This window comes from Chrysemys picta, chromosome 9, assembly GCF_011386835.1.
Source record: "Chrysemys picta bellii isolate R12L10 chromosome 9, ASM1138683v2, whole genome shotgun sequence".
Lineage (NCBI taxonomy): Eukaryota > Metazoa > Chordata > Testudines > Emydidae > Chrysemys > Chrysemys picta.
The window spans coordinates 102,841,788-102,856,365 of NC_088799.1; the positions used below are offsets into that span (position 1 = coordinate 102,841,788).

The window sequence follows — 14,578 nt, forward strand, 5'->3', positions numbered from 1 at the left end:
CCTGCCTGGAATGTGCCGGGCCGGAGAGTGCCAGCGGGCTAGCCAGCGCCCACCCCTGGCACCAGCCCCTGGCACCCTCCCCAGGTACCCACCCCTCGCACCCGCCCCTAGCACCCTCCCCAGGTACCCACCCCTCGCACCCGCCCCTAGCACCCTCCCCAGCACCCACCACTGGCACCCGCCCCTGGCACCCACCCCTGGCATCCTCCCCAGCACCCAGGCAGCACCCGCCCCTGGCACCCTCCCCAGCACCCACCACTGGTACCTACCCCTGGCACCCGCCCCTGGCACCGTCCCCAGCAGCCAGGCAGCACCCGCCCCTAGCAGCCTCCCCAACACCCACCACTGGTACCCACCCCTCGCACCCTCCTAGCACCCGCCCCTAGCACCCTCCCCAGCACCCAGGCAGCACCCGCCCCTAGCACCCTCCCCAACACCCACCACTGGTACCCACCCCTGGCTCCCTCCCCAGCCCCCAGCCAGCACCCGCCCCGGGCACCCTCCCTAGTCCCCAGCCAGTACCCACCCTGGGCACCCACCCCAGTCAGCACCCACTCTGGGCACCCGCTGCAGTCCCCAGACAGCACCCGACCTGGCACCCTCCCCAGCCAGCACCCGCCCCGAACACCCTCCCCAGCCAGCACCCACTTCTGGCACCCTCCCCAGCACCCAGCCCGGACACCCTCCCCAGCCCCCGGCCAGCACCCGCCAGCATCTTCTCGCCCCGCCTCAGCTCCAGATAGCACCATCCCATGAGGATGTCACATGGGCCACAGCTGTGTGCTGATTGGACTATACGCTGCACACAGGTTGAAAACCAGTGCTCTAGAGGGCTGTGCCTGGGTCTCCAAGCCATCGAGAAAAGCTGTACCGGGTGGAGATGCCTCAGAGGAAGGATTATTGTTATGAAGGTTTTATTTTGAGTTCTGTTTTTTGAAATGTTTCGTTACTAGCCTGGGTGGAATGGCCAGAGGGCAATTTAAAGGGAGCAGGGAGAAGCCCAGCCCAAACCCAGAAGAAGGGCAGTGTAATGCCTTAGCCAAGAAGGAAGGATTTGGGCCTGGAAGACCACTGAGAACTGTGTGGACAGGTTGTCATACACTAGACCCCAGAGGAGAGTTTTGTTTTAAATACTTTAGAGTGTGGAAAGTTATTGAGGGAAGGGGCTGCATGGTCCCCCCTGTGCCTTGAGAGGGTGCCCTGGAAGTGGTGTTCCCACAAGGCCAAAAAACCTGCCCTTTAAAAACATGGTATTTTCAGTTTGTGTTTAGATTGTAAACTCTCTGGGGTAGGAATTTGTTGCTGCTCTGTGTTGGTACAGTTCCTAGCACAATGGGCCTCCATGCTGGGTTGGTCTCTAGGGACTATTGTAATACAAATGAATAATAATATGGCCTATTAAGTGCCTTCTCCTAATAGTGACCCTTCAGCCCACAAATGTTCCTGTTCAAAAGCAGCTGATGTTGCTGGTTCTACTTGGGAAGTGGTTTAAGATTAGGGCTTAAATTGGAGTTACTCAGGAATATTTTCTTGTTATTCCTGAATAACTCCATGTGTGGGCTCTGATACTATGGAAAAATAGTGTCCACACAGTTATTCCAAATAGTTGTCGTGCTCTAAATTCACACCCTACCTTAATTCAAGTGTAGACAAACCATTAAGGAAGTACAAAGTGTTTAGTCCCCTTTGGATCTTGCTGGCAGGGAACAAAGATGCTTTAAAATTGAGTTGTGTTTCAAATCCTTTAACACCCAGTGTAGACAATAGTTTAACAAAATTAAAATTGTTTCCTTGTGGCCAGCTAGTACTATGGGACCAGCTAATACCATTTTAAGGTGCTATTTTGTGATGCATGTGATGCCAAGGGGTGTTTCAAATCTCATTAGCTAACTTGAGTTTGCTGACTCAGTTTCCACAAGCACCTCTTTTCATCATCTAGACAAAACCTGTGTCACAGACTCCTTCTTCCCTACTTCATCTGTTAGGGACCTTGATGGTATGATGAAAGAGAAATTAAAAACAGATAGATGCTTCCTTATAAATCCCAAATACCATTGTGTTCCCCCTCCCCCCTAAAAATTAGCAGTAAACTGTAGAGCATAATTAGTATGGACTTGTTTATTGCTGAGTTTCCTCTCTACCCTTTGCTCCGTCTCCCTTTAAAACACAATCTGTGGCCCCCATGAATAAGATCCAGACCCAAGTCTTAGCACCCTGAATGGATTGCAAGTGCAAGTTAGATTCTTCAGTGCACATTTCTCTCCCTAGACAAGAGAACAGGTCAATGCTGGGAATGTCCATCACCCACTCTCTGAATGCAGAATGTCCTGCCAAACTATCTTCCTCTGCTTTCAATGCCTTATGGAGAAACAAACCAGAAAGGAAGAGAAAAATCTGCTGAAGGAACAATCTACCCTTTTAAATTGGGCTAATGTGATACTAGATGAATAGCATGTTTGTTTCTGCAATTTTAGATAACAATTGCTCTGAAATCATCTCTGCTATAGAGTACATAATAAAGGTCACATGAATCATTGAACAAAGTTTGCACAACAGCAAAGTGTTGTGAGTTTCTGAGACGGTGTCTCATTTTCCCCAATGTACAGTTCACATGAGGGCATTCTCCACATACAATGCACTACCTGATATTCCTGGAAATAGATATGAAATTCTTGGTGATATGGAAGGAACGTGAGGGAGCCAAAGTATCAGTAACAAGAGATAGCTATGAGTCACAGTTCCTAATATAGTTATATATATATATATATATATATATATATGTGGAGGGGCCTTCAAAACAGGAGTACATTGAAATGCTAGAATGCTGAAGCTTAGTGATGGAAGCGGAACAGACTGAGTCAGAATGTGGTCCAGGGGATAGGGCACTGAACTGGTAACCTGCTAACATTGCTAACCTGTCCTGAGACCTTGGGCAAGTCCCTTCATCTCTCTGTGGTTCTTTCTCTTCCCACATGATGCCTTAAATATTTAGGACCTGATCCTGCAAACACTGAGGAGCATGCCTACCTTTATAGTGCCATTTAAGTCAATGGCACTGAAGTTAAGCATGCAGGCAAGTGTTGATGGAATCAGGAGCTTAGATTGAAAACTATTCAGGGCAAAGATTGTCTCTTACTATGTGTACAGCCCCTAGCACAACCATAATAGAAATAACCTTTACAAGACATGGGAAAGCAGATTGAATTGCTGGGCTCACATTCAAATTGGAAAAGTGAGGGCAATAATTTAGGGAATTTTACATTTATAATACTGAAAGAATAGAATGGTGTTAAGATAGGAACATCTGAACAACCATTGCACTGTCTTGTAGTGACACCATCCAATAACTACGTGATTATGATTAAGGCGTTTTACTGTTTCTGTTCTCACATTAGATTAATCCGATTTGTAAAGACCCATTAGACTTTTTCTTATTTCCCTCCCCCCCCCCGTCGTGTCACGACAGGGCAAAGTGAAGGGTGGTTGAATTCCTTACCTGTATTTTCATACTGTAACATGTTTGGATTTCTTTTAAGTTTAACTTTGAATCTCCTGGGTTTATAATACTTGCTTTTGGGATAACTGCAATATATCTGTAGTGTAGTTACTCTTAAATTGCTGATATGTACTGTCAATCTTAACTCCATTTGAACATCTTTTGTCTAGGAATTTCCGTGGCGTTTCAATTTTTAATTGAAAATGTCGTACATGCAGGGGTGGCTCTAGCTTTTTTGCCACCCCAAGCACGGCAGGCAGGCTGCCTTTGGCAGCATGCCTGCGGGAGGTCTCCGGTCCCACGGATTCGGCATACACGCTGCCGAATTGCCACCGAATCCATGGGACCAGCAGACCTCCCACAGGCATGCCGCCGAAGGCTGCCTGACTGCCGCCCCCACAGCGACCGGCAGACCGCTCCCTGCGGCTTGCCGCCCCAGGCACGCGCTTGGAGTGCTGGTGCCTGGAGCCGCCGCTGCGTACTTGAACGGTAAACAAGAATCCCAAAGAGAATGTTGCTGACCCAGTTGGGAAGATTAAGGCAAGATGCATCTGCAGCATGTGACCTGGCTGCAAGAGGGAGCATGGGGGTGGCATGCACATTGTAGTTACTATCTGATGTTTCTAAGGACTTTGAGAGATGAAGTGTCAACCTTCCATATTTTTAAATTTAACTTTTATGGCCACGTTAACCTGTACACACGGGTTCTTTTCCCCGCTCCGGAGCAGCACGAAGCAGCCTGAGCTTACTGGCCAGTTAAACTAGATTTTCAATTGCTTCGTATCACCAGAGTAGCACAGAACAGCTGTACTATATGCTCCAAATTCCCCCAGCCACTTGAATCTGTCTGCATTCCTCTGCACACCTCTTCCCAATCCCTCCTCCATTCTGCTCCCCATATTTCCCTGTGTTTAAGCCAAAGTTGCTTTTCTTTTAATTTGCCTTGAGGCTTACTGGACCTTTGGGGTGCACTCAGTTCATGGTTTTGAGCTTTTCTCTGCAACAAAACATGAATGGATTGCACATTTTTAAGCCAATCTCTTGATAATTGTTTGAGGCCTGACTCATTTTTGAATGCGTGGGGTTTGTAATACTGAACTCTATTTGCATTTTTCTATAGTGTTAAATTGTAATAGTTTGTGAGGAGTCCCAGGGTGTCCTTTTAAGGGCAAGTCTGGGTCTGCACATCCCTGTTCCAAGTGCCATCGCTTTGAAGACGGCCATTGTGGGATTTGTAATTCCTGAGGGAACTAGTTATGGCAGGATGGAAGCAGGGCCTGCTGGGAAGAGGGAGAGGTTATGTATGGTGAGACAGATGGTAAAATCACCAGAGTTGGAAAAGCTATACTAGTGCTCACACGGTTAGGAGGGAGTGCCAGAATGCACACCCCTCACGTGCACACTTGTGTCTGTCATCCGTCTCTTCAGGTTCCCTACAGCTGGCTCCTCAGCCGCTTGCACTGGGATAAATTCTTCTCTCTTCAGTTTTCCTCTGTAGATCCCTAGAGGAACCCAGCACAAGAACAGGGTGCCTTCTCGGAAGTTAGGGGATCTCTGGGCCAACTCTGATATTTGGTGTTTTTCTTACAGCTCCAGCTCCTGGAGTCATGCATTATAAGAGAATCTCAACTTTTTTTTTTTTAAATGAAAGTTCCTAGCCCTCATAATTTTGGAGAAAAGCCTGAAAACACAAACCCTAAAGTCTCAAGAACCAGAAGGCAAATACAATTAATCCAAAATGTATTGTCTTAACAATCATGAGATTTTTAAAAATCATCTCATGATTTTTGGAGGGTTCATGAATCATGAATGCTTGGGGCTCACCATATTTCCACTACATTATTTCTGTCTTACCCCAATCTCTTGGGTGAGAAGACTACAACGGGGGTTGCACAGATTACTTTGTTACACCACTCTTACCCCCATTGTAACTCAATTGACAATGGAGTTGACTCCAATTTTACTCTAGTGTGAGAGGAGAAAATTGGCCCTGCTGTCCATAGTGATCATTAATGATACAGATCTAATTTTTCCCACATTGGTGCTATTTTTGAAGGTAACTGTTTGCTTCAGTCATCTGAAATCCAGGTTTGGGGGGAGATCATTAAGATGCTGATTGAAGTAGGATAACTTGTGAAGAACTCTCTGGAGAGATTCTGAAGATCTTACAGTATTCTGTTAAATTTGCATAGAAAAGGCATCAATATAGACTTAAAAAACTGATCTGAACAGAGAGCCACCTGGGATGAGGTGGTGGTGGGGGAAATGTATTTTATTTTGCTTAATTTCTCTAGTGCTAAAGATACTAAACAAAATTTAGGTTAACTATGTTAGGGTTACTATGGCCATGAAATCAATTGCCAGATGTGATTGCTTGTATCATTCCAACTCTGCTGACAGAGATAAATTATTTATCCCTTTTGGCATTAGGCATTTAAATGATTGCCCTAAGAAGATTTTTGTTCTTTTTAAACCTTGAAAGTGTAAGTTGAATGAATGAAATCTATATATAATGAATTTTTATCCAAAGGCATTTTTATTCTTCCTCTAACAAAGCCTTGGAGTTTTTCATAGTGTATCAAAGGGGGTTAGTGATGCATTCGTGATTTTCTGTAAAATCATAACAATTGCCTTTTTAAAACATTTGAAAAAGTAACAGACCTGTGAGATTTCCAATAGTGTTTCATTTCATCACATTAATAGTGAAACAATGTCACTTTATCTCAAAAGTTTAAAGGTGAGAGTTAGAAATATCTTGAATCACAGAGATTAATTTAAAAGACAGCATGTATAGCAATATTTGCTGATTTGAAATGACAAAACTAATTGTATGGAACTGCAGTGTAAATGGGGTTTTTATATATATATTTTTTACTCCTACATATTCATATGATATTGGGATTTATGAAGAAACAAAATTTAATAAGCCTAGATCTTAGGGCAGTGATATCACCTTCATAAATAGGTGACTGAGATAAATAAGCCCAGATATTGGGGTTATAACCCTTCCAAACCAAGTCTGTGACCTCATAATAACTTGGCAAATATCTCATTTGCCCTGCTTTATTTAAGACAGACAATCTAAGCACTACAGTTAATTCCATTCCACATAATTTCAGAGGCTAACAGTTTAAGAGGGAGTTTCACATGCTGAAGGTTGATAAAAGGGCCAAGATCTACTCTGTAATAAGTCTGCAACCCCAAAGAACTAAATTGGGTTGCATGAGTGTAACAGACAAATTTGTCTCTATCATTTTAAAATAACAGTTAATAAAAACTAGCCAAGTTACTGAATGTTTGTAAAGGGTAATTGTAAAACATCTGGTCACTGGGACCAGATGGTATTCTCCCAAGAGTTCTGAAGGAACACAAATGTGAAATTGCAGAACTACTGTGGTTTGTAACCTATCATTTAAATCAGTTTCTGTACCAAATGACTGGAGGATAGCTAATGTGATGCCAATTTTTAAAAAGGACTCCAGAGGTGATCCCGGCAATTACAGGCCGGTAAGCCTGACTTCAGTATCGGGCAAACTGGTTGAAACTGTAAAGAACAGAATTGTCAGACACATACATGAACATAATTTGTTGGGGAAGAGTCAATATGGCTTTAACTGGTTAAAAGACAGGAACCAAAGGGTAGGAATAAATGGCCAGTTTTCAGAATGGAGAGAGGTAAATAGTGGTGTCCCACAGCCGTCTGTACTGGAACAAGTACTATTCAACATATTCATAAATGCTCTGGAAAAAGGGGTAAACAGTGAGGTGGAAAAATTTGTAGATCATACAAAACTACTCAAGATACTTAAATCCAAAGCAGACTGCAAAGAGCTACAAAGGGATCTCACAAAACTGGATGACTGGGCAACAAAATGGCAGATGAAATTCAATGTTAATAAATGCAAAGTAATGCACATTGGAAAACATCATCCCAACTATACATACAAAGTGATGTGGTCTGAATTAGCTGTTACCACTCAAGAAAGAGATCTTGGAATCATTGTGGAGAGTTCTCTGAAAACATCCATGCAACGTGCAGCGGCAGTCAAAGAAGCGAACAGAATGTTGGGAATTATTAAGAAAGGGATAGATAATAAGACAGAGAATATCATATTGCCTCTATGTAAATCCACGGTATGCCCACATCTTGAATACTGTCCATGGAATAAGCCAACACCAAGGTAGTGGGTTAAACCTTAATACAATCATGGGCAGCTGTTTAGGAAGTAGTTTTCATTAACTTGGCCTGACCTAGCATATGGCTAGACTGGAAGTGAAGGTGTGTGATTGCAGCATGCATCTCCGTGCTAGCTTTCGTCTAGTTAGCACTGGTGACAACAGTAGTGTAGACAACGAGGCACAGGCTAGCAACTCACCTACATACCCTGATGCCCCGGCCATCTCATACTCAGGAGGCTAGCCCGTGCACCTTGTCGACACTATTCTCATTGCCTGTGCTAGCTAGATTAAAGCTAGTAGGGGTATGCCTACCCACACTACAATTAAACCTTTGTTTGCAATATAGACATAACCTTTAATGTGACTGCACTTTCAGAAGAGTCTTCCCTTGGACTAAAGTAAGGTTTTAATGGAAGACCACATTCTTAATTCTATCAAGAAACAGGATGTGGGAATGCACTTTGTCACAGCATACCATGCAAGTTATTTAAAGTCAAAAGAGCAAACTCCCTTAAGACACCATTGTAGGAAGACTGAATGCAACGCACACCTTCACCCCAGCTTTGCCATCTGTACAGAATTTCTAGCTTTCTATATATTTCTAGCACGCACGCTGGCCAATAAAATACATTAAGTTCATGAACTTCATCTTTTAGGGTAGAAACCCTGCAAAATGTACTTTCTGTAGTTCATTGAAGCATTGCCAGTTGTACAATTAAACAGATGCTCCAAATAGAGGATATATGAGGGAATTTTCTTTTTAACAGATCTTCTGTTTTAGTGTAGTCTGTACAAAAATAAAATAGCATTTATTGATTGATTTACTTATGAAAAGATGTTCACTGAAGCAGCCAAAGGGAAATTATTTTTGTTTCTTTTCTATTAATAAATCAGATGTCACAGAATAAGTCATGTCCATGTCTTTCAAAATATTCCACTACATAAAGCACTAGCACTTTAGTATTGACAGTGGTGCATTTGCCTTTTGTTCTAGTTAGAACAATGTGGCTTGCTTCACTGCCAAAATGGGCCAATGTGTTGAGACTTTAATAGGATCTGTCCTTATTTATACCAAGTTTGAATTTGATTATTTGTGTGTGCACGTAAGGAGAAAGGGGGGTTAATTGACAAAAGAACCACTTAACATCTGTTTCTGTTGGCCTCTCTATCTCTGCTCACATTTACAAGTGTGTCCAGATGAAATCAGGCAACTGGTTCTTCAAAATAGAGAGGATGAATAGAAAGACAGTCAACCACTTAGGAACCTGACACATGAAACTGATAGCTAAATACTGAAGCCATACTTGTTAGTGTTGTTCAATGTGGGTGTGAAAAGTGACGTTGCGCATAAAAAAAGCCTCACAGGAACATCAGTAAAGTCTGAATGTTGAATAGTTCCTGCACTCTTAAAAGCCCTCTTGGATTAATGTGTTTAAAGACATATCAGTAATGGCTTTTCTGTAAAGAGGAGACCTTCAGCTTCATTGGTGTGTTTTCTACTGTTGCCCAAGCCTTTGCTTTCTCTTTCCTATGCAAAGCTCCTAAACCCGTCTGTACTCAGAAACTGTAGGGTTTCAACTTGCCCTAATGCAATCACGTTGCCGCAAGTGGCAAAAGTGCGGTGCCTCCACGCACAGTATTCTCGCAACCACTGCTTGATCTTCGATAGGTGCACCTATCTCACAACGCCTGGCAGAGCTCCAAAGACCCTTTCTGGAGTAGGTGCATACTGTCAGTGATGTATAAAGCACATTTGGCACCTACTGGCAGCCCTGCTGTAAATGATTCTGTCCTACCACAGTATCCGCACATGCTTTATGAAGGGCAGGGACTACTTTCTATGACCTAAAAAAAGAACAGGAGTACTAACAAATTTATTTGAGCATAAGCTTTTGTGGGCTGCAGCCCACTTTTCTAAGGTGCCACAAGTACTCCTGTTCTTTTTGCGGATACAGACTAACACAGCTGCTACTCTGAAACCTTTCTATGACCTGACACTCTCACATGTTGCAAATGCGTTGGTGGAGAGTCATCAACCCCCACACATATCAAACCACTGCTGAATCAACTGTGGGCCTAGCAGCCTGCGGTGTACCAAGAACACCATTCACCAAGGTGCTTGAAGAGATAAGGAGCTTTATTACTATTTTCTTTCTCTACATCACTTCCATAATTAGTTTAGTTTCTTTTTATGTTTGAAATTTGAACTAGAAGTTTCCTTCTTGTCTCCTGTGAAGATACTTGGCTGGGAATGATCTTGCCTGGTTGTAGAGGCTCACAGACTAGGGTGGGGCCAGAAGGGACCATTTTGTCATGGAAAAGCATGGAAAAGACAGCTGGGCTTTGCTTTGGGTATGTCTCATGTATCTGTGTCCTTTTTTTCCTTTTTCAGGCTTCAGGGGTCTGGAGATTCAGCCGTCTCGCTATGATGCGCACAACAGGGTAAGCACATTCATGGATTGATGTGTCTGCATGCTGTCTAATGTATGAGCAAGTGTGTGTTGGTTCAAAAGGCAAAGGTCAAAAGTAAAACAAAGTTCTATCATCTTATAATGTACTAAACTTGTTGAAAAAACAAAGGAAGAATCTAGTGAAATGTTACTTGTAATAGGACAGTGCTTTTATTAACCCAGGAGGAGAGAAGAACACCTGTGTGTTGTAATATGATGTGTTGCAAGCATGCTAGAGGTTACAATGGAACCATTAATGTCAAAAGCCGAGGTTTAGACTGGGGCAGACGCACATGCACAAAGGCCTTATCTAGACATGGCTTCCTCAGGCTCTAACTCAGACATGTATTAAAGGCAGAGTGGCTTGTGTATTAAACTTCTAAAATATGTGTGTTAGCACATAACACTATACCTTAAATCCTAGACTAGACAAGGTGAAGTTCATATACAACGGATGTGGATAACCACAAAGATTCTCAAAGTGGAAGTTACCTACAAGAACTGGAGGCTTTGTAGTGGTTTTCAGCATCCTGAAATCTAGAGGTGTGTATTTTGTTTGTTTTTTAGCACTGTGGGGAAAAAAGCAATAAAGATAAGGAGGAAATGAAGTGCTTGTTAATAAAGACAAACTGGAAGGATAGTGAGAAAAAATGGTGAAAGATATTACAGCAGACAGAACAAGTGGAATAAGTAGTGGGTAAAATTAGACTTCAGAATCCCAGACATCCAACAAAAGGTTGGATTTATTTACCAGAAACTCTCATGTGAACACCAGTTTTCCTACCTGTTCCTCACTTAGAAACCTGGAAATCATAGGCACCCTCTCATAATAGTTAATTTTTGATTGTAGATATGGTGACCACTCCATCATTTCAAATAACTATTCTCTTTATTAATAGATGCCTCAGCCATCCCATTTAGCCCATCCTATTTGCTATTTATACTTTCTATGGTGTGAATGAGCTAAAGGCAGCATTTGTCCATAGGTGGGATTGAGCCAGTACTCGATATATGCTGTATCCGTACTTTTCTGGTGGCCTCCAAGCACTCTTTTTTTCTGAATTAATCTTTCACTAAAGTAATAGCTCTTATGGTTGCTAAGAAATTTTTCTGAATATGACTCAGTATGGTGCTGTAAAACAGAGTTCAGACAACCTGCTTGAAATAATTGCTCTAGGAGATGTGTGAGCGGCACCTTTTCATCTCTAACATTACTGAAACTAGATAGGAATTCAAATAACTGCAGTTCTACATTTTTGCCCACATCCATGGCTATAGGCAAGGAGCATAGCTCAGATGGGGGTTTGCAAAGTTGGACTTAATGCTTCCCCAACCTGGGCTCTCCAAGAGCTGGGCCAATCCCCTAGTGCAATTTAGAGCAATCTTCAGGCTGCTGTAAATTTTTCCACCTGCCAAGAATCCCTAAGATTCAATAAAGCAGCCAACTGGTGTAGCGATGCCCTTGCCTTACCTCTCTTCTCAGGCCTCACTCTTACATCAGCAGCAGGAAGAAAATTGACATAGGAGACACTACATCAGCTCTGTACCACCAAAATATTCCCCTCCACTAAGTTTCGGAGGGGTAGGCGTGTTAGTCTGTATCAGCAAAAACAACAAGGAGTCCTTGTGGCACCTTAGAGACTAACAAATTGGGAAGTGGGTTATAGCCCATGAAAGTTTATGCCCAAATAAATGTTAGTCTCTAAGATGCCACAAGGACTCCTCATTGTTTTCCCTCCACTAGGGTTATTCTTTCATGGCCAGATAGCTTCTATAAAGTGGCTGCTCCTGCAACACACCAGGATATGAGCCCTTGATTGCATACACTAAATTGTTGCCATTGGAGACCACAATTTATGGATACTTCTGACAGAGTAAAGACAGAAAAGAGAATTCCACTAAATCTGAAAGAAACAGTCACTTTCACTGAGTTTAGTGATACCCCGAAGCTGCCTCTACACACCAACAGCTCACTCAACTTCTAAAACAAGACAGATTATTCCCACTGCTATTTGGTTGATATATTTTTTTTAAAAATCTCATGAACAGAGGGTGGACCTTAGCTGAAGCACTAGAACTGAGCCCCCTAACTCTTTGGGAGAGCTCAGAGACCTGGGCTTTGCGGCTCAGCCTTTTTGGTAATGAGACAAACCAAAACCTCTGATGCAAATATTCCCCAAACTCTGCAAAAATGTAGGCCCTGTTTTGAATATACTGACTTGACTCCATTTCTACTCAAAAGTATTTCAAATCGGGGGGGGGGGGGGGGGGGAGGGTTAACCTGGAAATCCAGATGCAAACACTATGTCAATCTAAAATACCAGCACCGCCACCAGTTAGTTCCCTGTGAGTTGTGCTGTTCTCAGGCTGCTTTAGTGCAAAAATCCCCAAAACAAAACTCAAAAAAGGGAAGTCTCCTAAGAATGCTGACATCAGGTACACAGCAGTCTCACGATGCAGAATAACGCTTGTAAACACAAGAGTGTTTGAGACTCAGCCAACCAATAGCTGACTGAACCCTAAGGATACAAATTTGTATATGACTTTGAAGTCAGATCTGGAATCGTTAACAAAAAATTGTGACAACTAGAGATTATGTAGATAGATTGGCCCTGATTCTCACATATGACTGAATGTGATTAGCCAGGACTCAGAGTAGGGGGCGAAGGTAGCTTTATGCAACTTTTGTGCTCCTCTGATCCTGGTGCCAGCCAGGTGCTAGTTCTACCCCCAGTGCAACTTAGAGCAGCCTGGAGGCTGCTCTAAATTGTGGCCAGCTGCAATAACTTTCAACAGGAAGTTGTGGCAAAGAGGCAAAGCCAGCTATTTCTGCCCATACCGTCCTCTGGCCCGACCCCAACATACTACTTATGCTAAGAACTGTGAGGATGGTTGGCATTGGACTGCCTCTGTTTTCTCCCATGTTGGGAAATCTTCAGCTGGCTGTTTAAGAGAGCATTAGAAGACCTTTCTGCCTTAGGCTGGAGCAGAGCAGATGTTCTGGCCCACTGATACTACTTATGACAATTGCCTATTTCACTTCTCATGCTACTTCCTTCACAGATTTGGGATTTTTGTAGGAGAAAATCAGTCTATTTGCAGTGACATGATCATATTGTCTGTACATGCGTGACTGCTTCCTCATTCAGTTTTTCTAAAAGATATGTTCTAGGAATTACGTTGGGGGACTCCTATGGCCTGTGTTTTACAGGAGATCAGACTGGATGATCACAATAGTTGCTTCTGCCCTTGGAATCTATAAATCTCATTAAACATGCTAAATATGCAAAGCACTAAAGAACTAAATCTTTCAGTCCTCGGTAGTTTCCTTCCTTATCCTGGCTAATTCTGTACTACTGAATTTCAGACAGATATCGCCCACACTATATTCAAGGGCTGTTCCTCGTTTGACTAATAATGTCTCAGCTGCCTCACATTGACATATGGACTAACTTGCTGACTGAAGGCTCGTCTCCTTCATAGAGCTCACGCAAGGAATTTCCCTCAGAGCCTCAAAATTAGTCATATTGCATATATAAAATTTCCACTTTAGGGAACCATAGAAAGATCGAAGTATGAAAACAAATTCTGCTCTCTGTCGCACCCTGTGCGATCTACTGAGAATCTGCTTCTGTGGATCTTACTTTAGCCTTATTCTGCTTGGGAGCATGCCTAGCCATGCGATTCTTTCTGATGGACATGTATACAGTATCTCATATTTACAGAGCACCAATTTAGATAATTTCTCATGCAGAAGAGGTAGTATTCCAGGACACTTGCTAATCACAAAATGTTAAACAATTTTACAAGTACTAATAATATTACTACAGAGCGTAGGATATTGCATGGCTTCTGATTTTCTATATTCCTCCACTTTGCATCCAAGATTGGAGTCTGAGCATCAATATTTTTTTCCACATTCTCTTCAAGTTACTTAATTTATCTTTCATGTGAGAACCTTACCTGCATCCTTTATTTCTGCTCTTTTGTATTGTCTGATGAGATTCCTTATTGATTTTTTTTCTCTCCAGAGCAAATACTAATCATGCTCTGTAGTTTGAACAGATGCTATTACTGATTTGTTTTCACCATAGCATTTATGTTCTGGTATACAGGAATTTCTGATTCTTTGGCCTAGCCTCTTGTAAAACACTTCTCTCTCTCTAACACACACACACAAACACACACCCCTACCTCAACTGGTATCATGGCTTAATGTAGCATAGACTAGCGTCGACTGTCGATCCTTCATCAGTTAAGACTGAGCCGATCACAACATGTCTTCCAATCTTCTCTCGCTCTGGCCATCCTTCGCCATGTTTGTCCATATCTCCTTGTTAAGAAATCATCCCACCTCTTTGGAGGCTGACCGCATGGCCGTTTCAGTTCTCGCAGATACCACTCAGACATAGCTGCAGTCCATCTGTTGTCACTGAGTCGGGCCTTAATGTAT

General features: G+C 42.8%; 1 protein-coding gene across 10 annotated transcripts in view; it reads left to right on the top strand.

Moving 5' to 3' along the window:
- Nucleotides 1-14,578, top strand: part of LRCH2 (leucine rich repeats and calponin homology domain containing 2) — a 110,479-nt gene that overhangs the window by 4,310 nt on the left and 91,591 nt on the right. The window contains exons 2-3 of one of the 10 annotated variants that reach the window (XM_065556830.1): nt 10,068-10,117; nt 10,550-10,668. The exons of 8 other annotated variants lie outside the window; for them this stretch is intronic. The gene's annotated coding sequence lies outside the window, so the exon portion shown is untranslated. The remainder of the gene's footprint in view (nt 1-10,067; nt 10,118-10,549; nt 10,669-14,578) is intronic. One more of the 10 variants, XM_065556831.1, reaches the window with a different exon arrangement.